General features: G+C 50.5%; 1 protein-coding gene across 1 annotated transcript in view; it reads left to right on the forward strand.

Moving 5' to 3' along the window:
* LOC142312034 (uncharacterized) overlaps positions 1-24709 on the forward strand; it is a 42032-nt gene that overhangs the window by 6304 nt on the left and 11019 nt on the right.

Here is a 24709-nt window from a genome sequence, read left to right on the forward strand (position 1 = left end):
AATATTTCTGGACCTAACTGTATGTATATCTATATAAAAATATTTATTTTCCCTTCCCCCTTCCTTTTTTTGCAACACAGACGATTTATCCAAATACGAACTTGTTCATTTATTATGTATGGTCTGTTTAATTTGATTCTGTTTTTCAGCATACACCATCATGTAACTTGTAAACTGTGCTCCATTACGTAGTTTCGCTCCACGTGGCTATGAGTCACCACTCTGTAACACATGGGGTGATGAGGTCATGGCTGGAAGCGTCTTTTTTTTCCTGAACACCTCTTCATAAGGACACTTCTTCTGTTTCTGTAAGGTTCTTTTTTTCCCTGAGGAAGGAGGCAGATATGTCTCCGAAACGCGTAGGATTTGCCTAAATAAAAGAACATTGTTTTATTATACTTACGCTTGTGGTTTTTATTGCGGCATGAAACCCGTTCTTCACCAGTTTTTACCTTGATAAACCAAGAGGTCAGCAGCACTCAGAGACTTGGTGTACCCTGTTATCAGCGTCTGCTTTATTGTTGAGTGAGTACCTGATTAACCCCTGCAACCAGCGAGCCTGCACTCCCCCGGCAATGCACCTCGCATCACCATCTAGAGTGCCAGGGCCTTTCCCTACCGGTGGAGGGTAACGTCATCTAGCTGCCCCACCACTCCATCACCCCGGGTACCCCCAACGACAGCGGCGGCGCTCCCTATCACCGCACACCACGGGTGGCATCACGAACGATATCTCCCCTGTAAATACTCCCCTTCATCATTTGAGTGTGGCCCCCAGCCCCCGGGTCTGGAGACCCTCGAGCCACGAGCAATCACCCCTGGATCCGAGCCGTTCGACCGCTGCATGGGCGGCACAATGACATGTTGTCCTTGCAGGGATCCAGCAGGGTGGCCACTTGGTAATACTCCGGGCCACTCTGTGGTCTTTGCGCAGGCACAGCAAAATATGCATTCACTTACAGTATGTGTACCAAGCTGACCAGAGGCAATGAAAAGCTGTCCTCGGTGGGAGGTGTATTGTCTATGTTCTCCTGTATTCCCCGGCCACGCTCCAGTGATGCTTGTGAGTTACTTTCAGTGCCACCTTGCTGTGAACACGGTTCCTACCCCTCATCCTGCAAAACTCCCCTGGCTGGACAGTTGTGTACCTTGCCATTGTTGGAACAAGAACTCGCCCTCTAACCCATGTGTGGGTGACTGGCCTGATAATGGTGTAAATGGTCCTTGTTCCTTCTTCTCCTCTTCCTCCTGTGCCATCATCACCTGCAGTGTTTTTTCAAGAAGGTATAGATGTGGAATAGTAACACTAATGATGGCGTCATCAGCATTGGCCATGTTGGAGGAATACTCGAAGCCATGCAACCCCAGCACATACAGTACATCCTGCATGGCGGCCCACTCATAGGTCATGAAGTGGTGTAGTTCTGCAGAGTGACTCACCTGCAGATGAAACTCCACTATCGCCTGCTGCTGCTCACAGTTTCTCCAGCGTATGCAAGGAAGAGTTCCACCTTGTGGGTACGTCACAAATGAGGTAGTGAGCGGGAATGCAGAAGTGACGCTGCAGCGCAGACCGGCAAGCAGCAGGGTGAGAATGTTGAAAGCGCGCACAGATGGTCCGCACTTCTGCAGCACCAAATATGGTACTTGCGCCAGGCCCAGAGCTGCTATGAGAATTTTCCCATTGTCGCACACCACCAAGCAGGTCTTGATTTTCATCATCACTAATCACTCATCGATAAAGATGAGCGAACCTGTTAAATAAAGGTTCGCCAATTTTAAATTTGGTACAAGCCTTAAGGGTACTTTACACGCTGCGATGCGTACCCGCCCCCGTCGGTTGTGCGTCACAGGCAAATCGCTGCACGTGGCGCAGAACATCGCTAACACCCATCACACGGACTTACCTTCCCTGCGACGTCGCTCTGGCCGGTGATCCGCCTCCTAAGGGGGCGGTTCGTGCGGCGTCACAGCGACGTGACACGGCAGCCGTCCAATAGCAGAGGAGGGGCGGAGATGAGCGGCCGGAACATGCCGCCCACCCTCTTCCTTCCTCATTGCCGGTGGACGCAGGTAAGGAGATGTTTGTTGTTCCTGCGGTGTCACACATAGCGATGTGTGCTGCTGCAGGAACGACGAACAACATCGTACCTGCAGCAGCAACGATATTAAGGAAATGAATGACGTGTCAACAAGCAACGATTTTTCACGTTTTTGCGCTCGTTGTCGCTAATGGCGCCGGATGTGCGTCACTAACGACGTGACCCCAACGATATATCGTTAGCGATGTCGCAGCGTGTAAAGCACCCTTTAGCCTGTTTGGTTTGGCGTCGGAAACTCGAGAACCTGAACCAAAAGTTGTCAATGTTCGGTTTTGTTCGATGACATCACGTTTTAAAAAATATGCTTTTCTAATAACATGTTGTGCTTTTGGATATGATTGTGGTGCTATATGATGAGTTGGAGGTGTGGGGACTCGGGAGAAGCCAGATGCGTACAGCACCATTTAACAACAAAAAAAAATTCTTAACTTTATTTGCGGCTATTTCTGCAGTCAATCACGACGCATCCACAGGATTCAGACACAAGGGCTTGTGTCATTGGCTGCCTAAAGAGGGCTTTACACGCTGCGACATCGCTAGCCGATGCTAGCGATGTCGAGCGTGATAGCACCCGCCCCCATCGTACAGCCGATATGTGGTGATCGCTGCCGTAGCATTATCGCTACGGCAGCGTCACACGCACATACCTGCTCTGCGACGTCCTTGTGACCGGCGAACCGCCTCCTTTCTAAGGGGGCGGTTCGTTCAGCGTCACAGCGACGTCACTAAGCGGCCGCCCAATCAAAGCGGAGGGGCGGAGATGAGCGGGACGAACATCCCACCCACCTTCTTCCTTCCTCATTGCTGGCGGGTCACAGGTAAGGAGAGGTTCCTTGTTTCTGTGATGTCACACATAGCGATGTGTGTTGCCGCAGGAACGAGGAACAACATTGTTAATGCAGCAGCAACGATAATTGAGCTTAAGGGGGCATGTCACCGATTAGCGATTTTGAACGTTTTTGCAACGATTCAAAATCGCTAATAGGTGTCACACGCAACGACATCGCTAATGCAGCCGGATGTGCGTCACAAAATCCGTGACCCCAACGAGATCGCTTTAGCGATCTCATAGCGTGTAAAGCCACCTTTAGTCACATATCTGTCTGCATATAAAATGCAGACATGCGGCGTTGGCACTATTTTGTGAATGTTAAACATTAGGCAAGGTGCTGACACCGATGCTGCTAGACAGCTAGCTTAGCTAGCGGTTTAATGATAGGTAGTTGAGACAGATAAGAGAGTGATAGTGTAGAATAGGCATGTGCAATGTAGGAAAGCTATGTGCCACAAATTGGCATTTAATGATAAAAATAGGGAAAGCTACTTATCAGTGCCTTTAAAAGAGTTAACAGTGAAGTATCTAAATAGCTATTGCTACTTATTACTGCCTGCTCCAAATTAGGCAGTGAAACACATGTCTAGGTATTGTTAGTTAGTACTGCCTGCTGTAAATTTGCTAGTGAACTAGGTAAAAAGGTCTTGGCAGTTTTCATTTTCTGGTCAAAATTACATAGTAACAGAAGAAACTGTGGAGAGATATAGCACAATAGGGTCTTATCCGATATAAATGTCAGGCAAATGTACTTGAATCCACTCACCTGACGGAGTTGTGATAGTCACAACACCTGTAACAGCATGGAAATTGTGATAGCAGCTGCTCCGGGGATGCAATGGTAGAGATAGATGAGAACGGGGTCATTTCCGAGGTCGCAGCCTCCTTCATCAGGACTACAGAGAAAATTAACAGTCATTGACTACAGTCTGTTGATTTTCTCTGTAGTCCTGATGAAGGAGGCTGTGTCCTCGGAAATGCGTTGACTTGACCTGCACATGAATAAATAGAATATTTAATCAACATCGCTTCCTGTGCTAGTGCGGCATTCAAAACCCGTTGTCATCTATCTCTACCAAAATTACGTAGTGAAAAACATTTCGGGTTATTGGTACTTTTTAGTGCCTTTACAATATTGACAACTCAGGCAGGAAATAAATAATTTATCCTTTGTCAGATGTCTGACAAGTGTGAGCGTAGGGTTGCGAAACATCTGTTTGAAAGGGGATGGGTAAATCAACCATGAGTGGTAAATCATGAGATTGTGGTAGAACAGTGAATAGTCGGGGTGTTGGAGGTGTACTTGTGGGAAGTTCTGTTAGTCAAAGCTCTAGTGAGAAAAAAAACACTGGATTATCCTATCACAAGAGAAATGAGAACGGAAGCCTGTCCTTCCGTTACTGGACAGATTACTCCACTAGATTTCTTTTGCAGCCGTACATCGTTTCAACTTTGAAATGAGGCTGATAAACAGCATGTACTAGAATGGATGACAAGTGCTGCATCAAGTGGCCCCTCCTCCTCTTCCTGCACCTCAACATCACAAACAGTTCTTTCCTCAGAGGTGCCACCTCAATTACACTTATTCCCGCCCCCATGTTACAAATTTGCAACGGGCAAACTGACTGTGGGAAACCACACATGGGCATCAGAAGTCTGCTCCAAATATTCCCAGATTCAAGAGGAGGAAAGCATCTGCACCGATGTCGAAAATCTTTGTCCGTTGGATTCTGGTCCAGACAAAGTAGGGTCCGAGCAGGATCACAACACTCATTAAATGACGTTAACTTCCAGGGGTAGGCATGATGATGAGACACAGATACCTAAGGCGCACGCGTACTGTTATGTGATATCAGGTCAGGAAGAGGAGGGCCAACATAGAGCCTGCCGATGAAGTTGTAGATTCCACTTGGTGCAAACCCATATTCATGCAGCTGTGTAGCGCAGGAGATGAGGAGGAGGAGGAAGACAAGGAGGTTACGTTGGCAGTTCTCATACAAACACGTAGTGATGCAACCATGATAAGCAGTGCATTCTCAGCCACAACCCTGTCTATGGCCAGCAGCGGTTGCGGGTCTGGAGTTCGCAGGAAGGCTTGCCTAGCCAGGGCCTTTTTTTTTTTAAAACCGCAGGGGATGACCCAACTTTCATTATCTGCCAACATTGTAAACTGACTCAGTAGAGTAAAAAATATAAAATAATTTGACTACTACATGCATGAACCAATACATGTGCAGCCAAGATGCATTACTGTGGGAATCTTACTGAGCTAAAATGCGGACTACTGGGCCTGCGCATTCACTGCCCCCCAAATCAACAGTGTCTGCTGCTTCCTCCTCCTGCCTCACCATTGAAACTATTTTCACACAGGTCTCTGACCGCAAAACCTCCACTTGTTTACCTGCTACAGTCAGAATGAGTGGGAACCTGTCAGCTGTTACGTAAGTGACCATGCCTGGTGTTTTTTACCCATGTGAGACACTGAGGCCACATCCTGTGTGTGGACCACACTTCCCTGCTGTGCAAACACACTGGGGAAATGGGGGGGGTGCAATTGATGCCAGTGTCCTGCTGTCTGCTTGAAAGGTTTTTAATCTCAACAAGATGGGTCTCTAAATTGTTTTTTGTCTGTATTGCCAGAGCTCTGGGAGCAACAGGCCTACGTATGCATCTCTTGATATTTAAAATGGAAATGCCAGTCTACATCCTGTGTGTTGCATGGATCATACCGTCCTACTGTCAGTATTCCAAGATGAGTCTCCAAGTTGTGTCTTGTGTGTTGTACCAGGGTACTGGGAGCAAGAGGCCTACACCTGTCTGTCATCTTGCTGTCTCTGGTGAAGGCAGCATGGTCCCAAGCATCCATGTTGCGGTGTTCCACTATTTTTAGTCTGTGCCAATTGGTACCACTTTTCCTGTTGCTTGACCTTTATTTTTGGAAATGTGGAGACTCCAAGTAGGGTCTCTGAATTGTCTTTTGTCATGCCACGGTTCTGGGAGCAAGACGCCTACACCTGTCACTCATATATATCTCGATTTTTTTTTTTTTTTTAAATAAAAATACCAGGCCTCATTTTGTGTGTTGCATGGACCATACCTCCCTGCTGTGCAAAGACACTACGGGGAATTGGGGGTGGCGGCAATTGATGCCAGGGTTCTGCTGTCTGTCTGAAAGGTTTTAAAATCTCAAGACTCCAAATTGTGTCTTTTCTGTACTGGCAGGGGTATGGGAGCACCGGCCTTACACCTGTCTGTCATCCACCCCTATATTTCTTATGTCAATAGTCTAGGAAGCTAAAGGCTATGCCAAAATTGTGGTACTGCACTGTAAGATTCATTTTGGTGTTTTTTTCTCTGCCTTACATTTAGCCTTCCTTTGAATCAAATGGGATTCGGAGTTTGGTTCGTTGAACACAGCTTTTGTTCGGTAAGGCTCAGCGAACCGAACTTTATGTGGACCTTTCCACTAATAGCGATGTGCAATGCACAACTAATTTTTTTTTTTTTTTTTCTCCTTAAACTTGTTCGGGCAGGGATAGCCCACCTAGAAAACTAGTGGTGGCTGGTGAGCATGTACTGTGTGATAGCCACAGCCACAAGTTTTTTAAGTGTCAGAATGGCAGCATTTGAAAGTCCAGAAATTTTGAAATGCTGTCATTCAGGAACAGAGCTTGTAGGTGGGTAGGGGGGTACTTTCTCTTTCTCTCCAGTGTTTGGGGGGGATGGACAGCTGAATGCGTTGATGGGACGATGTGGAGATCATCGTGGACACTGTTGGTGGTGGTGGTGCTGTCACATCTTCTCTTTGCGGGAAGCGAGGTGGCCCTGTTGCTCAGGAGTGGGAGGAAGAGGTTGAGACCGCAGTAGAAGAGGGAGCAAGAGGAGTCTCAGATTTTTTTCTCCTGCATCTCATGTTTGCATTCAGATGCCTCTTCATGCAGGTGGTGCTTAGATTAAAAACATTTATTAACAATAAACATGGAATCGTACCAATCTGAATCAATTGCGATACATTTCACAACCATTGCATGACAGTGTATAACAGAATAGCTGTGACACAGGAAAATTTTCAACAATAAGACCTCTCCATGTTTACCAAAGGTTTTATATAACGGGAATACCAGATTAAATAAAGAAAGAGAGAAAAAAGAAGCGAGTAAGACAAGAAAGGTTTAGCGAGAAACGGGAGGGAAGGGGGGTACATAGGGGGATAGAGGGAGGGAAGGGAAAAAGACTGGGACACGAACAAACACATAGCAGGGATCCACCCTCTCAGAGCAACTCCTTCCCACGGCATCCACGGGCCCCCCCTTCAATCTGGGGGAATCCATGTGCCGTATTCGTTAGAGTATTTAAACTCGATCCATGGGAACCAAGTCTTATAAAAAGCCTCATGTCTATCGTGGACAGACGCTGTCAGGTCCTCCATGTACAGCAGTTCGTTCACCCTACTTGCCCACAACGATAATGTCGGCGGAGAAGGGGATCTCCACCTCAGAGGAATGCACGTCCTAGCGGCCATCACCAGGAAGCTTAACAGAGACCCTTTGTACGCACGGACAGAGGACTCAGATAGTTGGAGCAGGAAAAGTTCCGGGCCCAGAGTCTGCGTGTGTCCAGTCACATGCCTGATCACTCCCCGTACCCCCTCCCAAAACTGCTGTAGCACCAGGCATTCCCAGAAAATGTGTAGGAAGTCTCCCTCCCCTGTGCCACATCTCCAGCACCTCGGGTCCACTGTGGGGAACATCCTGTGTAGTTTTGTTGGGACCCTATACCACCGGGAAATGCATTTATAGTTGGCTTCTTGGAGTTTTGAACTGATGGATGCTTTGTGAGCAAGGGACAGAACCTTGTTCCTCTGCGTGGCCGAAAGTGTAAGGCCCAGGTCCGATTCCCACTGCAGGAGGAATCTAGGAGGTGGCAAATCCGAGGAGTTGTCTAGCATGGAGTGTGAGATGGACAGTGAGTGTCTAAGGGTCCCCCCCTCCATGTATAGCTTCTCGAATTCCGTAAGGGGTCTATCAAACTGACTGTAGTCTGGTAGAGAGCACAGAAAATGTCGAAGCTGCATAGAACGCCACGAGCCCAACGGTCCGGGAACCCGGAAATTCCGGAGTTCCTCGGTCGTTGGCCAATGCCCCCCAACCCCAATTTGGTAAGCTCGAAATCTATTTCGGGAGATCCATAGGCGAAACACCGGGTCAGAAAGACCCGGGGAGAAATCTGGATTGCCAACGATCGGGGAGAGGGGGGAGGGTAAAGGGATCAGGGATCTCCGGACCCCCTCCTGAGAACAACAGGAAAGCGTGGCGCCAATCGTGGGGTGAGTCCTAAGTCTTGTACTAGGTGGGGAATTCACCCATGAGAGCGCCGCTAGTGGAATATCAGTGAAGCTCTGCTCCACCGACACCCAGGGTTTGGCCTTGGAGTGTCTACACCAGTCCACCACTCTGGCTAAATGAGTGGCTACATAGTATGCTTTGAGATCCGGGAGGCCCAGCCCACCCCGGGTTCTAGGTCTGCACAACAACGACCGTGCCAACCTCGCCGGCTTGTTTGCCCACAGAAACTTCGTTTGCATAGAAGAGACTTCTCTAAAGAAGGGCTTGGGTATCCCGATTGGCAGGGTCTGAAGGAGGTACAGCAATCTTGGGAAGATATTCATCTTGAGAATCGCTGACCGTCCAAACCATGTGAACGTGCCCCTTGACCAGGTTTTACAATCTTCTTTTATGTTTTGGAGGAGAGGGGTAAAGTTCAACTTGAATAAGGAGCTCACATCTGCTGACAATTTGAGTCCCAGGTATCGCAGGTACTGTGGGGCCCATTGAAAGTCAAAGGCTCCCCGCAGCTGCGAGACTACTCCCATGGGGAGGTTAACGCTCAGTGCCTCTGATTTAGACAAGTGGATCTTAAAGTTTGAGAGTGAGGAGTAGCGTTTACATTCCTGCATTAGCGCTGGGAGCGATGTGGTTGGGTCTGTGATGAAAAATAATAGGTCGTCCGCAAAGGCCGCTATCTTATGGGTCTCGTTACCTATCTTGGGACCTTTGATGCTTGAGTTTTTCCGAATATGTCGCAACAGGGGTTCTAGTGTAAGTATGAAGATTAATGGGGAGAGAGGACAGCCCTGCCGCGTGCCATTGGCTATTGGGAATCTCTCTGACAGCACCCCGTTAACCCGTATGCAGGCCGACGGTGAATTATAGAGAGATCCTATCCATCTGAGCATGTTGCCCCCCAGTCCCAGAGAGGCAAGGACCCCATTCAAAAACATCCAGCCGACTCAGTCGAACGCCTTTTCGGCATCTGTGGACAACAGCATAAGCGATCCACCCCCCGACCTAGCCCTATGGATCAGGTTAATGGCCCTCGTGGTGTTATCTCTAGCCTCCCTGCCCAACATGAAACCCGCCTGATCTGCATGGACTATACCCCCTAACATAGGGGACAGCCGATCGGCTAAAATCTTAGCAAACATCTTTAAGTCCACGTTGAGCAGGGAGATTGGACGATAATTGGCACAAGAGGTGGGATCCCTCCCCTCCTTGGGAATGACCACGATGTTAGCCGCAAGGGAGTCCCTGGGTAATGGAGAGGATGTGCATGCTGAGATGTTATTGAATGCTGCCAAAAAATGAGGAGATAGAATAGGACTTAACCTCTTGTAGTAAGACAGCGGAAGTCCATCCGGACCCGGTGCCTTACCCGTGGGGGATTTCTTAAGGACCGAGGCGAATTCCGTTTCTGTAATCGGAGCCTCCAATATCTCTATGTCTTCCGGTCTAAGCCTCGGGAGGCCTGAGGATCTTATGTAGTCTTGGATGCGTTCCTTAGCTGTCTTCCTATCGTCCTCCGTCAGGGTGTCGTCAATAGAGTATAGGGCAGTGTAAAAGTCCCTAAATGCTGAAGCTATGTCACCTGGAAGTGAGGCCCTCTCCCCCGATTGCTTCTGTATGTGAGGGACATATCCCCTCAGCCTCTGGGTCCGCAATGCCCTGGCCAAGGTCCTACTGTTTTTGTTACCGAATTCGTAAAAGTGCCTCCGGCAGCGCGCTAGCGAGGCCTTAGCTTTATTAGAGAGTAGCGATTTCAGCTTTTCTCTTTTTTGACTGAGAAGGGTTTTGGCCCCGTCGTCTAACCGGTCTTTGTGGATCCTCTCCAGGGCATGAATGTCGACTAGTAAAGATTCCATCTCCGCATTCCTCTCCCGCTTCATACGGGCTCCATGTTTTATAAACAGTCCTCTAACTACACATTTGTGAGCTTCCCACGTTACGGCGGGTGTGGTATCACCCCCCGCGCAGAGGTCAAAATATTCTTTTACCTCAGTCTGTACCTCCAGCATAGTCATCTGGTCAGCCAGTAGCGAAGTATTCAATATCCACTGGCCCTGTTTAATAATCGGGCACGTCAGGGAAACATTAAGAATTATCAAGGCGTGGTCAGAGAACACAATTTCATCTATTTCAGCGTCCAGCAGGCAGTGTAGGTCTCTATGTCTGATAAAGAAGTGGTCTAGCCTTGAGTAAGAGTCATGAACCGCGGAGTAAAAGGAGTAGTCCCTGTCTGCCGGATGCTGCAACCTCCATGTGTCTACTAACTGGTGTTCGTGTAAACCACGCCTGATCTGGCTGTGAACGGCCCTGGGCAAGTTAGAGACCCCCTTCGAAGTATCCACCTCTGGGTCCATAACAAAGTTAAAGTCCCCTCCAATTATCAATGTGCCCTCTGAAAACTCGTCCAGGGTGCTCAGGAATCGCAACAGGGTGCCACACTGTCCCGTGTTGGGCAAGTAGAGGGCCGCAAAAGTGAAGACCTGGGACTGGACCCGCCCCTTTATTAGGATCTGTCTCCCCTCCTTGTCCGTGCTGACCTCTATCAGCTCCCATGGCAGTGAGCTCGCAATTAGGATGCTAGTCCCCCTGGACCGCGAATCAGGAGATGGGGAATGGTAGACCGTAGAGTATCTCCGGTCCGAAAGCTGGTAAGGTTTGTCTAAACAGTAATGCGTTTCCTGTAGAAAGATTACCTGAAGTCGCCTTCTCCACAACAGATTCATGAGGATTGAGCGTTTCTCTGGACTGTGAAGGCCCTTGACGTTTAGGGATCCCACTCTTAAGTCAGGTCTGGATGACTGCTTCATGTCGGTGATGAGGGCCTACGGATAGACGACAAGGGAAAGACAGACACACACACCACCAGGGAGAGCTCTGAGGGAGGAGGAAAGAGGGGGAAGGAAGGAAAAAAGATGAAGACTGTGAAAGGAAGCGGGAGTAGGGAGAGAGGAAAGGGGAAAAGTTAGAAACGAAAAGAAAAGGGGAGAACAAAGAAGCAAAAAGAAAAAGAGAAAAGAATAGACAGCTCACGAGGAGCTCGCAGACCTATGGACCAGCCCTAGGCCTACTAGGACACTACCGACGGGGTCGGGTATGAACACTCATATGTAGCCCCCCCACCCACCACCCTTAAGTTATCTGACTACCGCCCCTTTGCAAGTGCCAGAGGCGAAACTAATTTTAAACTCTGACGGCCTCTCCTCCGTCACCCCCCAAACCAAACACCATCCCAAGACCCCCCCACCAACGAGGCAAAGAGGGGTGCAACAACACAAGCCCCTCCCAAAATGATAGGCCAGGGGCCCTTTCCAACATAAATGGGCACAGTTTAACCTCCACTGCAGCTAGAAACAGTGCCGAGCTGACTTTTCAGCCCCATCCCCCTGATGGCGACGGTGTTGAATCCTTTTCTCTCCTCCGCGTCGGGGGGCCCATGGACTCCCAGGATAGCCAATCAGGGATGTTAAAGACAGGCAGTTCCAAAAACTTGAACAGTCCCGGCAACTCCGTAGGGCGTCTCAGCAAGAATGTAGATGGGCCCTTCCGGACAATGAGGTGGAACGGGTGCCCCCAGCGATACGAGGCGTTCAACTCTTTGATTTTTGCCAGTAACGGATGAAGCTGACGCCTCATGTAGAGTGTGCGACTGGAAATGTCCGGGAAGAGCTTGATGGTCGCCCCCTCCATCTTCACCGGTCCGAACTCCCAGGCCTTCCTCAGGATCTGTTCCTTTTCCGTGAAATAGTGTAAGCGGCAAAGGACGTCTCTTGCATTGGAGGAATTGGCTCCTTGGTAGGATCTAGCAACTCTGTGGACTCTGTCACATAGGTACGTGGCATCCGTTGGTCTGGCGGTGACTATATTAAATATTTCTTGCACTTTATGACGGAGAGTCTCTGCCGGCCAGTCCTCTGGGACACCCTTTAATCTTATATTGTTTCGGCGGCTTCTGTTCTCTTGATCGTCCAACAATAATGCCATGTCCCTGGACCGGGTGTATTATGCCTCACAGTCCTTTTCCAGGCGTGATACTCTGCGTTCCAAGGACTCCTGATCTTGTTCAGTGGCCGTGACTCTATCTTCTAGGGCACCTATCTCCTCCCTCACTGAAGAAATGGCTTGCTGGTGGGACTGTTCAATTCTGTGGACTAGAGCATCCAGGTCACTCTTGCTTGGAAGGGCCAGGATGAGCTCCCTCAGTGCCTGAAGGTCTTGTGTGGCCTGGGGGTGGTGTACTTGCGGTGAAGAGGTGGATGGGCTGCCCAGGGGGGGACCCTCCTCGGGGAGGAAAGCCGCCGGGACATCCCCTCCATGCGATCCCTCAGGCAGGGGCAGAGGGCAGCTCTCCTTCTCTGAGCTCTGGGGCGGCATAGACAGAGGCCCTGCCAGCATCCCTCCGTTCAGGCCCCCCCTCCACTGCTTCGAGTCACCTCACCTTCCTCCATGTGGAGCCGCACCTCCCCCATCGCTGTCCTGTGTGCATCGCTGCAGACCTGCTCCCTGCCGCCTTCACTCTCTGCGAGGTCCCACACACCGCTCCGACTCCTGGCTCCACTTCCTCCTGCCGTCTCGCTCCTGTGGCTGCCGACTTCTCCCGGACCGCTGCGCCTGGGGATTCCCCTCCTGGAGGACGCATTGTGGGGGTCGGCGCCATCTTGCCGCCGCAGCTCGCCACACGCTTCAGGGCAGGAGAGGGCCCGCTGAGGAACCGCTCCATCCTCCCTCCTGTTTTTTGGGTCGCTGGTTCGGGCCCCGCAGTGAGTACCACCTGGGGCTTCTTTTTGGGAGGCATTAGTCGGCGGAGAGGCCGAGTTATAGCTGTTTTAGGCGGTGGGTGTAGGAGCTCTGCAAGGAGACGTCCTCACACCATCATGTCCAGGCCGAGTATAGGGAGCTTCTTTTAAGCTGGCTTTGGTGTGCTCCATTCGTCTGTGCGGTGGGGAGTAGCAGCCAATGTACTAGCTAGGGGCCAGCCGCTGTGCTTTTGCACCCTCCTCCCTCTTTTGCTGGGTCACATTGACCACTACCGAACTGCACACGTCACTCTAATGACCTTCACTCCATGTGGGATCTAGGACTTCATCATTGCCCACAACACCTTCCACCCAATTCTCACAGAAAGTTGCAGCAGTTGACACCTGTGTTTTTGTTTTTATCAGAGATGTGTTGCGGGGTCCGCTGACGTATGCACTAGCTCTCCCACGTACTCATCATCAAAAACAATAAGTGCTTGGGCATCAGTGCACTCAATTTCTTCATTTTCTGGGGCAGGTTAAGATGGGTGGCCCACAGAACCCCAGGCAGCGGAGTCATAAAAAAGCTGAAGTGACTGCTGCATGACTTGGGGCTCAAACTGCTTTGCTGATTTGTAAGGGAGTGAGGTGGAAGACAGATGCCCATGTGCCGCAAGGTGCAATCTCTGCCCTTTCAGCATGGGACTGGGTGGAAGACAAAGTGATGGAACTGTAGGCACACTAAGCCATCCAATCTAAAACTGCCTCTATTCCCCCTCGTCCTATCCTCCTCAAGCTACTGCACTTCAGGGACAGGGACACTGCGCTCCGCAGAGCCCGGGAGATTAAGGATCTGGCTATTGACGGCCATAAGGTCTCACTGTACCCGGATTTTTCCACTGAAATCCAGCAGAGGAGAGCGCAATTTATTGATGTCAAAAAACGCCTGAGGCAGCTGCAGATCTCTTACTCAATGCTATACCCTACCAGGCTGCGAGTGGTGGCGGATGGTGGGACAAAGTTTTTTGACACTCCAAAGGATGCAGCCGCATGGCTCGATACCAATGAAAAAGGACTGCGCAGAAATCACCGCTGAGGATTATTGCGGATTCCTTGCTGTTGGACTTGCTGAGGTGAACGTGCTATGTTTCCCAGCTGGAACACTTATGGACGGTTGGCAGGAGCCACCCAGATAGGTTACTATGCAGTTGATGACTGTTCAGGAATTTAAACCGTTATGTGCTCTTAGGGTTATGTTTAGCCCCACTTCCCTCTGTTTGAGAGGAATGTCCTGGTTCACTGTGTATGTTTTTATGTTGTTTGACCTTTTCGTTTTATGCACCTGTTTGGTCTATGCTCATCTATGGGAACTGCTGCAGATGGGTCCGGAGGTCCCCGCTTGCTGCCCCCTGCTGTTACATATGTGTACTCACCCTTATGGCGAAGGAGGTTAATATAGTGGCCTGGAATGTGCGAGGATTGGGTGAAGCCACTAAAAGATGTGCAGTTTTTCTGTTTCTACAGCAGCTTAAGCCAGACATAATATTCTTATCAGAAACGCACTTGGTGAAGGAGCGGCTCCACTTGCTCCACAAAAAATGGATAGCCCATGAGTATCACTCTGTATATACCACACATTCCAGGGGGGTGAGTGTCCTGATACACAGGACAGTGCCGTTTGAGTGTCTTAAAGCTTCTGTGGATCAGGAGGGTAGATTTGTATGTCTTTACTGTGTCCTTCATAATGTGCGCTGTGTTCTAGTTGCAATTTATATTCCGCCGCCATACACAGGGGAACCATTGAAACGTATTCTCAATTTTGTTGCTTCCCTCCCTGAGGTCCCCACCCTATTAGTAGGAGACTATAATAATTACTTGCACCCGTATTGGGATAAGTTACATACAGGGAATATCTCAGTGGGGGCGGCAGCTACATCCCTTGCCAGACTGATGGAGGAGGTGGGATATGTAGATATTTGGCGTATTAGAAACCCGCAGGTCCGGCAGTATTCATGCTATTCTAGTTCTCATCATTCACTGTCCCGGATTGACCTGGCCATTGGAAATGCTCAGCTGCTGCCTTGTGTAGCTTCAGTCACGTACCTGGCCAGGGGGGTGTCTGACCACTCCCCACTACAGGTCCGTCTAAGGCTTGGGGACCCGGACCGGCTGGCGGGGATACCTTGGCGGCTCAACCCTTTTTGGATACAACTGATAGGGGGCACTCTGACTGACACTATACGGGAATATTTTGTGACAAATGACGGTACGGCATCTAAACATATAGTGTGGGACGCAATGAAGGCGTATGTTCGTGGGACATATATTAGGGAAATTTGCACCCGAAAGGCGAAAACAAGAGAGCGCACTAAGTATCTGACGGACACTTTAGGTGATGCAGAACGACTTCTTATATCTAACCCTACAGATGATGCCAAGCGGGACTTAGAGAGGGCACAGAGAGCTCTGAGAGACCATATGACTTCCTTGGCCACTAACAAACGCTTTTTCCTTAAGCAGCGGTACTTTACGGAGGGGGAGAGTGTGGGACATCTCTTGGCTACAATTGCTAGGGCGCAGGAGGGATTGACCTATATCACCAAATTGAAACTTGACACTGGAGAGGAGGTGAGGGACAGCGGGAGGATTGTGGAGGTCATGCAACAGTATTACACCCAATTATACTCCTCTAAATCGCATTATGGGGATGAGGAACTGCGGGACTTTGTGGAGGAGATCACTCTCCCCAGTCTGTCAGATAGTGAGAGAGATTCCCTGAATAGAGATATAGACCTGGAGGAGCTGGAGGAGGCGCTCGGTCAAATCCAAAATGAAAAGGCCCCAGGTGCGGACGGACTCCCGGGTGAATTCTACAAATTATATACCCATCTGCTGCTGCCAAGACTCTTGGATGTGTTCAGAGATGCTGAGGAGAAGGGATCCCTCCCTGCATCCATGAGGGAGGCTATTATTGTTCTGATTTTAAAACCCGGGAAAGATCCGACCGCGCCTGACTCCTATCGCCCAATCTCGCTGCTTACATTAGATATTAAATTAATCGCTAAAATTCTAGCTAACAGGTTGTCCCGGGTGATCACGTCAGTGATCCACGAGGATCAGACTGGATTCATCCCCAATAAATCTACTTCCATTAATTTGCGACGTTTATTCCTGGGGATACAGCTAAGTTCTGAGGGGAGAAACAAGGAGAGAGCAGTCCTGTCATTAGATGCAGCCAAAGCCTTTGACAGTATTGAATGGAATTTCCTATGGGTAGTTTTGGAGAAATTGGGTCTTGGCTCCAGATTTATTGGCTGGGTCAAATTGTTATATGCCTCTCCGCGGGCCAGGATTCGAGTTAATCGTTGTACCTCCTCGTCTTTTAATTTGGCCAGGGGCACGAGACAGGGCTGTCCTCTCTCTCCATTACTATTTGCAGCGGCAATTGAACCATTGGCGGCTATGCTTCGTGCATCCGCTGGCGTAAAGGGGTTTGAGATAGGCGGTCTGGAGCATAAGGTTTCCCTCTATGCGGACGATTTGTTGCTGTATCTCAGGGAGGTGGGGACATCGGTGGGCCCAGCAATAAATATTATTATAGAATTTGGTAGGCGCTCGGGACTCCTAATAAACTGGAAGAAATCGGCCCTGCTCCCTATAGATCCACTCCCATCTAATTTTAGTACTCTGGGGCTGCCAATTCCGACGGTGGATAAATTTAAATACCTGGGGATTGTGGTTAGTGCCCGACCGCGTGATTACTACTCTCAAAATCTGGAACCAGTGTTGGCTCAGTTTAGGAACAAGATAGATGCCTGGTGTCGACTCCCACTGTCCCTTATTGGCCGTGCTAATCTACTAAAAATGGTACTGATGCCCAAACTTCTGTATCTTCTCCACAACGCCCCAATATGGATCCACTGGAAATTTTTCCGTAAAATCAACACTTTGTTTCGGGAACTCTTGTGGCAAAAGCAGCAGGCTAGAATCCGCCTTGAGACCCTGCAGAGAGGGAAGGAGGATGGGGGTCTGGCAGTCCCCAACCCGTGGGTTTATTATGTTGCGGCACAGATGCAGCACTTCAGGGGGTGGGGAAAGGATGAGGCATATGACGCTGGGGGCAAATTGGTGAGGGGCCTTGCAGAATGGGGACACCCAGTGGCTTTTTTGGATGCAGGATACTCACCCAGAGGAGGAACATTATATCCAACATTATCATTGATGTACAAGGTGTGGGATAGAGGGAAGCAGTTGCTGGGAATATCAGGAATGACTGAGTACTGGCCCTTATGGCATAATCGTGGACTGGCGGAGCTGCAGAGACTCCCGGGTTGGAGAATGTGGGTGAGCAGGGGGGTGCATCAGGTGTCTCAGATTCTTCAGAATAATATACTTAAAAGATTTGACCAGCTTCAAGCTGAGTTTGGGATACCGCACAGTTCCTTTTACCAATACCTGCAGCTCCGTCATGCCTATGAGACACAGACACGTCGTATGGACATTAGGATAGAGCGGAATCACACTCTTACTGAATTGTTGACATCTGATCGCTCCTATGGTATTATTTCTAGGTTGTATACAGTGATGTTATCTAGACACCTCGACAAATTCCCTTTGCAGGCTAGAGAGAAGTGGGAGAGGGACCTAGGCCCTATGACAGAGGAACAGTGGGGTGAGGTCCTGTCTCAGACTCCAAGCCTTGCTGTATCTGAAGGCCAACGACTGTCGCAGCTATTCCTGTTACATAGAGTATATAGGACACCTAGTCTATTGCATAAGATGGGAGTTAGGATGGATGATCTGTGTCCTAGGTGCGGACAGGAAGGTGCGAATCTGATGCATATGATGTGGTCCTGTGGGAACATTGAAGATTACTGGAGGGCAGTACTAGATTTGGTTAGACAAGTTTTCAATATCCGTCTACAGCCAAGACCTATTATATGTATCCTGGGTCTACTGGAGGGGGGGGTGGACTTGAGTTCGCCGGTAATGGTCGGTATTACGCGTCTCTTGTACCAGGCTAGGAAACTGTTGGCCTACCACTGGTTGGACCCAGCGCCTCCGGTCATCGGGGATTTTAGGGAAAGAGTAAACGCTATACTTCGACTGGAGAGAGGAGTATACCTTAAAAGAAATGCATTGAAAAAGTTCTATAAGATCTGGGGGGCATGGTTGGATACCCCAGGCCTTCCCTCCTCGGCGTTACTGCAGGACAGTGCGAGCGACCAGGTCCTTCTCCTTCTGACCGGTTAACAAATTTCCTCAAATAGGGTGATATGCGTACTGCTGGAAGGTGTGTGCATGTATATGTGTGTGCATGTATATGTGTGTGCATGTATATGTGTGTGCGTGCGTGCGTGCGTGTATGTATATGTGTATATATATATAATGTCATAATGATGCTGGGTAAGCTATACTATGGAGAATATATTGGGAAATAATATGCACTTTGAGACCCATATTGAAATGAGACGTGGACTGCGGGTGCATTGTTTATTATGTTATTTGTGTGGTTTTTCTTATTGACTAAAGGTTTTTTCCCTTTCTGTGATATTTCTATGGAGGGAATTATTTTATGTGTTGTATAATTTTGATGTTAAATAAAAATGAACCTGATTTAAAAAAAATAAAACTGCCTCTATTTGTTCCGACCTCAACATTCATCCAGCGGTACTCAGACCTACGAAATTGGGCGGAATGTCATGTCACATTTGTGCACCAGAAGAAGGTGTTTAATTTTGGCACGTAGCAGGCACAGACTACCTCCTCTTCCTGAAGCAACTACTCCAGCAGCACCACGGCAACATCCACATTCCCTATTTGATTCTCTCTTCATTTTTCTCTAGTCCCTTCCATGACAGCATCGGAGGTTGTCTCTCCACGCCCTAATTGGCACAGGAAGCACAAGAGAGGTTAAAAGGACCCTCCCATAGCCAGTGTCTTTCCTGTCCCCATGGGGCATGGAGAGGTTTTATTTTTCTCCTATGCTGTGGTGGCCGGCGAACTGCAGTATAGATATTTTTTTTTTTTCCCCTACCTTAGCCGGGCAGTATCGGTCGGGCCTTCGCCGCTCCTCCCATACTGTTCCCTCACCCTGTGTGGGACCACTGCTCCAGCCTTCCGGAGCTCCTCTGGGGTGCTGCGGGCTGTGTAGCTCCCCGGCCGGCGTCCTCCCTGAGCCGCCGGCCGCCTCCTGTATGCACGCTGCAGTACGACCCGGAAGTGCTACCGCGGGCGGGACTTCCGGTCTCGCGACTTCCGGTATGGGCACTTCCGGTCGCGGAGGCAGCGTGACGGACACACCGTCGCTTCCACGGCCTGTCAGGGACCTGATGCGGGAGGCGGGGAACGTTCCCTGTCACTGGGGGGGCAGGCCCTTCTACATAAAGGCCACCCTGAAGACTTCAGAATCATGGTAAGGACTTCTACTGTGCTTCCTGACATGTCTTCCCCTGCATCTGCATCTGCAGAGCCCAGTGTTCCCCCTGCCACAGTAAGTAAGGAGGGGGGTGGTCCCTCATGCATGGTCTCAGGCTGGTATTTATGGCTCCTTCTGGTCAGTGTTTTCCAGGAGGACAAAGCTGCTAAGAAATCTGACAAATGGGACAAGTCAGAGAAGTCTGAGAAGTCTGATAATCCTGACCGCTATGAAAGGACTGAAAAGATTAAAAAGTGTCCAGTCTGTATAAAAAAGCTCCCTGCAGTCTGGGATAAGAAGCTTTGCCAACAGTGTACGGACCAGATTGTTAGGGCTGAACAACCGTCCCTGGTAGACGAGCTGCGGTCCATGATGAAACAGGAGATTCAGGCCTCACTAGCCTCCCTCCCTGCTCCTGGCCCTTCTCCCCCAAAGAAAAGGAAACTCCAGTCAGCCCCGTCTGATCATGAGGAGGCTGATTCCGCCTTGGAGGGTCCCGACGAAGGTTCTTCCTCCGGGAGGTCTGACCAGTCCTTCCTTTTCCCCTCAGAAGATTTGGGGGATCTTATTGGGGCGGTGAGGAGCACTATGGGGTTAGAGGAGGTGCAGGTTCTTCCCTCAGTCCAGGATGAAATGTTCGCTGGCCTGAAAACCGTCAAACAATTAGGGTTTCTGGTTCATGCCAATATTCTGGATATTGTCTCTCAGGAATGGGAATTTCCTGAGAAGCGTTTTCGGGGTGACCCCAGGCGCCGTTTTCCCCTGGAGGCTTCTGGGTTGCATTGGGAGGTCCCCAAAGTGGATGTACAGGTGGCCAGGGTCGCTAAACAAACGGCGCTCCCCTTTGAAGATACTTCCCAGCTTAGAGATCAGATGGATAGGAAGGTCGAGGGCCTCATGAAGCGATCCTGGGAGGCATCGTGTTCTACCATTCAGGCCAATATTGCCTCCACTTGTGTCTCCCGGTCCCTACTTAGGTGGCTCGACCAGTTGGAGGCTCATATTTCCCAGGGTACCCCTCGGGATGAGTTGCTGGAATCCCTTCCGTTACTTAGGAAAGCTACCAGTTTTTTGGCGGATACCTCGGTGGAGTCGGTCCGCCTGGCTGCCAGGACCTCGGTCTTGTCTAACTCTGCCAGACGTGCCCTCTGGCTTAAGGCCTGGAGTGGAGACTCCACCTCCAAAATGAGACTTTGCTCCCTTCCGTTTAAAGGGGATTTGGTGTTTGGGCCTGCCCTGGATGACATTCTGGACAAGGCGAATGATCGTAAGGCCTTGCCAGATCCTAAACCCTCCAGGAAGTGGTCCTTTCGTTCCCCGATGCCTCAGGCCTCCCAGCCCAGGGGGAAAGGGAAGTCGGGCCGGTGGAGCTATCCTAAGGGAAGAGGGAGAAACATTCTCATCCCTTTCCATCAACAACATCCTCAGCAGGACAAACCGTGACTCGGCTCGGGTAGGGGGACGACTCTCGGCCTTTCTTCCCCAGTGGCAGTCCATCACCACCTGCCAATGGGTCCTGAAGATCGTGTCCGAGGGTCTATTGATAGAATTCATCTCCCCCCCTCTACCGGGCCTCCGAGTCACGGCTCTGGCGTCACAGGGTTCGCAGGCCCTCCTGTACTCAAAGATTCAGGAGCTAATGCACTCGGGGGTCGTTTCCTCAGTCCCGAGTCAGGAAGGAGGGGTAGGCCACTACTCCCGTCTCTTCCTTGTTAAAAAGCCGTCTGGCGACGTCCGGATTATGATCAAACTGAAGCGTCTCAACCGGCAGGTCAGATACCGGCGTTTCAAGATGGAGTAGGGAAATCGGCTATCCCACTGATAGGTCTGCACCACCAGATGGCCTCAATAGACCTGAAGGATGCCTACTTCCATGTGCCCATCCATCCGTGTCACAGGCAATACCTCAAGTTTGCGGTTCTGCACGGGGAGGAGATGCTTCATTTCCAATTCAATGTACTTCCCTTCGGGATCTCCAAGGATCTTTTCAAAGATCATGGCACAGGTGGTCGCCTTCATACGATTGCAAGGTGTCTGTCTGGTTCCGTATTTGGACGACTTTCTTCTCGTGGCTCCCTCCGCTCAGACTCTCCGGAGCCATGTGGAGAAGTCGTTAAGCATTCTTCGTTCCTTGGGCTGGATCCCCAATCTCAAGAAGTCCCAGCTGCAACCCTCCTCCACTCTGCGGTTTCTCGGAGTGCTGCTGGACTCCGACAGATAGGCATCCTTTCTCCCGGGAGACCACAGGTTGACCCTGCTAACCAAAATCTCAACGCTTCGCCAACAGGCTCGCCCGACCCTTCGAGCGGCTATGTCGGCTCTAGGTTCTATGACGTCCTGCATTCCCTCAGTCATGTGGACTCAGGCCCACTCTCGTTGTCTACAGGATCATATCCTGGCGCATTGGGACAGACTCCCTTCCTCCCTGAACAAACGGTTTCGCCTCTCAGGGACCGTCTCCTCATCCCTTCTCTGGTGGCTGCGTCCCAACAACCTGAAGGTGGGGGTTGCCTGGACTCGGACGCCCCTGGTTACACTATCAACCGATGCCAGCCTGCGGGGATGGGGTGCTATGGTGGCAAACTCCCCATTTCAGGGGGTCTGGAGTCCTTATGTCAGCTCCCAATCCTCCAACTACCGGGAGCTCAGGGCGGTCAGGGAAGCCCTCCTTGCTGCTCAGGATCTCGTCCGGGACACTCACGTCCTGGTCTACTCAGACAATGTCACCACAGTGGCACATCTCCGCCATCAGGGCAGTACAAGATCGGGCGCCCTGAAGTCTGTGTCATCCCGGATCTTCCACTGGGCAGAACGGTCCCTGCTATCCCTTTCTGCAGTCCATCTAAAGGGATCCCTAAACCTTCAAGCAGATTTCCTGAGTCGTCGGGATGTTCACCCAGGGGAGTGGAGCCTGGACCAAGCAGTGTTCTGCTCTCTTGTGGCAAGGTGGGGTACTCCAGAAGTAGACCTCTTTGCTTCAGCAGGAAATTGCAAGGTCGCAACATTTTTCTCCCTGAACCCTCGAGACAATGCGTTGGGGGTGGACGCCTTCTGCCACAATTGGTCCTTTTGCCTCGCCTACGCCTTCCCCCAAATTCCTCTTCTCGCACGAACCCTGAGGAAGATCAGAGACGACGGAGCCGCAACTATCCTGGTAGCTCCTCTGTGGCCGCGGCGGAGTTGGTACAGCCTGATCCTGACTCTCGGGATCGACGGACCGGTCCTCCTGGGTTCAGACCCCAGTTTACTGTCTCAGGGTCCGATATTCCATCCGGACCCCGAGAAACTCAAGTTAGCTGCCTGGCTTCTGAGGCCCGGGTACTGAAGGCCCAAGGACTTTCTGACAAGGTCGTGGCTACTCTACAGAACAACCGTAAACCGGTGACTAATAGTATTTACAATAAAATCTGGATGAGATTTTCCTCCTGGTGTGGTTCTCGGCCTCCTGACCCGCTCCGGCCTAACATTGCGCAGATTCTCGACTTCCTCCAGAGTGGATTGGACTTAGGCCTTTGGCCCAGCCCCCTGAAGGTGCAGGTCTCGGCGCTCAGTGCAGTCTTTGACACGGCTCTGGCAGATCATCGCTGGATCCGCCGTTTCTTGGTGTCCGCTAGTAGGCTCTGTCCGCGGCAGAGGGTCCTGACACCTTGCTGGGATCTCAATGTGGTCCTTACCGGACTATCTCAGTCGCCCTTTGAGCCTCTGTCCTCCTGTAGCATCCGTTCTCTCTCTCACAAGACTGCCTTTCTCGTGGCTATTACGTCCGCTAGGAGAGTCGGGGAACTTCAAGTATTGTCTATTCGGGAGCCTTACCTGACCGTCAGAGATGACAGCATTGTCTTTCAGCTGGACCCTTCCTTCCTTCCCAAAGTGGTTTCGGATTTTCACCGTTCTCAGTCCATCGTCCTGCCTTTCTTCTGTCAGCATCCTAGGACTCCGGGGGAGGAAGTGTTCCATTCTTTGGAAGTTCGTCGGACAGTGTTGCGCTACCTAGATATTACTGCACCTTGGCGTATTGATCATAACCTATTTATCCAGCCCTTTGGTCGAAATAAGGGCAGGAAGGTGGCTAAGAGTACCGTCGCCAACTGGATTGTGCGGGCCATTAGAGATGCCTACCTCGCTCAGCATCTGTCTCCGCCTACTGGATTTACGGCGCACTCCACCAGGGCTACCTCTGTCTCCTGGGCTGAACGGGCAGGGGCTTCTTCTGAGCAGATCTGCAAGGCGGCTACGTGGTCTTCCCTCCATACTTTCACGAAGCATTATCGTTTGGATCTGGATTCCAACAGGGATTTGGCTTTTGTCAAGAAGGTCCTGCAGGCTGTGGTCCCCCCCCCCTAGGTATCAATTCGTTGGTATTCCTCCTATGCTGTCGTGGAAGGGACTAGAGAAATAAGAATTATTCTTACCGTTAATTCGGTTTCTAGGACCTTCCACGACAGCACGTAATTCCCTCCCTTATCCTCAATATTCCTGGATATGTTTGTACTTCTCATATGCTATGGGTTCTTTGTAAGACACTGGCTATGGTAGGTGGAAGGGTCCTTTTAACCTCTCTTGTGCTTCCTGTCCCAATTAGGGCGGGGAGAGACAATCTCCTATGCTGTCGTGGAAGGTCCTAGAAACCGAATTAACGGTAAGAATAATTCTTATTTTTTGCACCCCAAAAAGTGCATAGTAGAGAAGAGAGAGTGCCCAGCAGATTATTGAACCATTTTGGCACCCTGCGCCAGGCTCTGTTGGGGCACTCTGGGCCAGGCTGTTACGGCGCTCTGCGCCAGGCTCTGTTAGAGCGCCCTGCGCCAACCTATCTTGGGGCAGCCTGCACCAGGCCCAAAATAGAATGGTGGCATCACCCTTGATCCGGCCTTTATACAGGTAGTAAAGTAAGACTTGCGCGAAAAAGAGCACAAATTGGATCACTGCGTAGTGTAAAAACTTTGCCTGCACATAAGAATCCAGATTTATGAGGCACCATGTGCATAAGAGGGTCAGAATTTGTACCATAATTAATCTACTAACTCTTAAGGGCGCTTTACACGCAGCGACATCGCTAGCACCCGCCCCCGTCGTTTGTGCGTAACGGGAAAATCACTGCCCATGGCGCACAATATCGCTAGTACCCGTCACACATAATTACCTTCCCAGCGACGTCGCTGTGGCCGGCAAACAGCCTCTTTTCTAAGGGGGCGGTTCATGCGGCGTCACAGCGACGTCACACGGCAGGTGTCCAATAGAAGCAGAGGGGCGGATTGCAGCCGCAGAAAAGTCACGCCCAC

The sequence above is a fragment of the Anomaloglossus baeobatrachus genome, chromosome 5, assembly GCF_048569485.1.
Source record: "Anomaloglossus baeobatrachus isolate aAnoBae1 chromosome 5, aAnoBae1.hap1, whole genome shotgun sequence".
Taxonomy (NCBI): domain Eukaryota; kingdom Metazoa; phylum Chordata; class Amphibia; order Anura; family Aromobatidae; genus Anomaloglossus; species Anomaloglossus baeobatrachus.